Source organism: Apium graveolens, chromosome 1 (genome assembly GCF_009905375.1).
Source record: "Apium graveolens cultivar Ventura chromosome 1, ASM990537v1, whole genome shotgun sequence".
NCBI lineage: Eukaryota > Viridiplantae > Streptophyta > Magnoliopsida > Apiales > Apiaceae > Apium > Apium graveolens.
In genome coordinates this window covers 85,841,233-85,844,875 of record NC_133647.1, presented here as the reverse complement: position 1 = coordinate 85,844,875, position 3,643 = coordinate 85,841,233, and positions in this window count along the sequence as shown.

The window sequence follows — 3,643 nt, the reverse complement described above, 5'->3', positions numbered from 1 at the left end:
ACCAGACTCATCCCAGGACTTTTACCACCCCCAGTCGCTCAGGCAAGTTTTCTACTCGTTATACTATTGTTGTGATGTATATATGTATATGCATTATCTTGTGATAGATGCATGTTGGTTAATTAGCAATCTATTGTGATATATTGAAGCATGCTGATATGGTATATATATGCATGTCTGTTTCGTAATCTGGTTATCTATCTGTTGATTTCAATGCTTATAGTTGCATAATACCTATGCTAGAGATAAGCAGTAGTTGCGTATACCCTTAGTATAGGGGACCCAAAGGTGAACATTTTCTAAAACCGGGAGTCGATGTTCCCGAGTATATTATATATATATATATATATTTATATATATATAGATATAGTTTTCAAAACTATTAATCGAATAAGGTTTATTCGATAACTTTATTTTTTATTAATGAATATTATTTGAATATTCATTCGAGGACTTATGACTCCGTTTATTCTATTTAATGAATATTATTTTAATATTCATTCCAGGACTTATGACTACATTTATTCTATTTAATGAATATTATTTGAATATTCATTTGAGGACTTATGACTCCGATTATTTACTAATTAATATTCTTTATTTTATTAAAGAATAATGTGTCGATAATCAAACTTACTTTTGATTATACAAATAAAGATAGTACTTTCGTATACGTATGTCTTTGGTTATTTAATATTCATTTCAAGTATAAGTTTTAAAAATTCTACTTCGATTATATTTAAAAAGATCATCCTTATGGGAATATTATTTAATTAATAATATTCGGATATTTTCTAATATATCGGGACTGATTTATTTCGTTAAATCAACATTACTCCAAACATTCTTAAAAATGTTTTCGAGTCTTCAAAATGATTTTTAAAAGTTAGGGTGGATCCCAAAACCCATTTTTATATTTAAGATCTTCCATTCGAAGGGGATTTAAATACTCATTCAAAACCTGAGGGATCCGGCTCTGTGGTGTGTTTTATATTTGCAACAAGTTTGCTGTGTTGACAAAAGAGTTTTTGATTACTTACCCAACACTCGGGAAGTAAAATTCTAGGAACAAGTTAATCCATTAATAGGCATCGTCTGGGAAATATCGGTGAGTTTTCCTTTCCAACTAGATACGACTTCTTAGTGGAGCCGTATCAACAAGCTTCTACTTGGGGAAAGGGAGAACGAGATTTACGTTTCAGGGTCATGGATTTCATCTGAACTAGGAGTGGAGTAAGTGGTCGAGTGGCAACGGCCCAGCCTTATTATATTGGTCCAAATGGCCTGGAAGTTCCGCTAAGAGGGTCCATTCCTTAGGAGTCCAGTGTTCGGTTGACAAGTAAATCCGACAGGTTCTCCTCTACATGTAGAAAATGGTGGGGTTGCACTACTACGACTGATCATCGTAAGTGGTCTTCCTGGCGCGGTAAACTCCTGTAATGAGTTCATCATCCAATTGGATATTTCTGCAACATTACCCGGAGCATTTCGGTCGAAAGGCTACGAATGGGTGGTTGCCGAAGCATTGACAGGGTTAAGCAATTATAATGGTGTTTTCATCAAATGAAGTATCTCGTAACTTCATTTCATTCAATAATATTTCAAAGATTGGATCTATTTGAGTCTTAACTTGTGGTCTCATCTATGAGATGACCTTTTAAAACCTATAATACTTTGAACAGTGGTAGTTCAAGTAGTTTTATAAAATGGTATAAGTATAGTGAAGTAATCGGTAACTTCATCTTCCTTTAAGCTTATATCCAGTAAGTAATTACCTTACACTCGATAAAGGTTTCCAGTAAGTTATCCATTTAGATACTTGCATTATTGTTACACTATATATTATCTTGCGAGCTGTAATGCTCACTCTTGCTTCATTTCTTCATCACACAACAACAGTTAGGAAAGATGGCCAGACTCAAGCAGACCCAGCGCAAGCGCGTGGGAAGCGTCCCGCGTCTTCCCGTTGATGTTGTAGCTACTATAGCTGTAGAGGTAGATCTATTGGTAGATCAGGCATTCTACTTTTGGAAACCAATTATGTATAATTATAACTTGTGGCAGATAATGGCAATTAACTGTAAACTTATCAAGTAATCATTTTGGGTTGTAATAACTTTTAAATTGTGGATTCAAGGACTTGTACTTATTTCAATTTAATCTCTGAGACTATAACGGGTTGTGGTGTGTGTTAGTGTGGGGTCACAGCATGAGGTTATTTATTATTAATTAAGTTAAGTGATATTGTGGAAAGAAAGACTGTGACGACCCGGATCCCCGACCCCGGATCTGGGGGTGTTACAGAAATGGTATCAGAGCCAAGCGTTATAAACCTCAAAGATGATGCGACGATATAATAATAAACTCACAAAGATAATAAGAACTCTTTCCAAGTTCATAGTCGGACTACTTAAAGTAGCACTGATAGTTAAAACCCTTACGGGAACCCTTATAAGTATCATGATAGTAACTTAGCTCGTTTAATGCGTAGGCACATGAGATAGAGGACCCAGAGATGTTCGAGCGTGAGCATGATGAGGCACTGCTAGATGCTGAGGATCAGGAGGAGCCTGAGATGGAGGAAGAGGAGGAGGAGGACCCCTCAGAGGAGTCAAAGACGGAGGTTGTGGCAATTTTAGATGAGGAGGACCCGGATGAGGTCCTAGTAACTGAGGAGCATGTCGGAGCTATGGTAGAGTACATTGGTATCCCTTTACCCTCACTCTCGGTGGTCAGAGCTCCTACCCCTCCACCACTATCCTGGAGCCCTTATGAGGACAGCTCTGAGACCCATACTTCCGAGCCTAGGCAGACCAAGGAGACACCCCCAGTGGCTCCCGATTCACCACCTCTCGACCCTGCTCATAGGCAGTCTTTGTTAGCTCACAACTATGTTCAGGATGTACTGAGGACCCGAGTGGCTGTTGTTGAGGCCCGGCTGGATGAGGTCAGGAGGGAGTTGGATGCGGAGAGGGCGGGTAGGTGTGCCCGAGCTTATGAGACTAGGGCTACTATACCCCGATCCTTGAGGAGGGAGCTGACGGGGATAGAGCTCACGGCCCGTGCGAGACTCCGATCGCTCTAGGGGGACAGGTATGGTAGGATCTCCAGGCGGCAGGCTGACTACATCTTCCGGCGTGCGATGGAAAGGGTGTGGGAGCTGACCCGCTCTGGTGTGTGATTCAGGACCGGTGATGGGATAGTTTAGTCGTCTAGTTAGTCGAGGCCATAGTAAGAGCCAATTTTCCGGGATAGTTGACTTGTATATAGCATCCCTTTCTCTAACTAGACAGATAGACTCTTGTGTATCACTTTTGGGCAGATGGCTGTAGCACTATTGTACTTTTGACCAGATCAAACTATGTATTTCTCGCATTATGTATATATTTGTTTCCTTTCAGTTCAGTTCCTTAGTGACGAGATCAGTGTTTTTATCATTATTATTTCTGCACTTCTTTTAGAATTGTCATAATATAATAGAATTCCGAGATACATTCTCCCCATTATAGAAACTGTGCAAGGCACAATTTTGTGTATGATTGTGACCTAACGTCGAATTTCCCCAAAAAAAAATTTATCAGTATCATGCCGCCAAGAAAGATTGGAACTAGGGCGAACCCTGGATCTGAGGACCAGGAAAGCC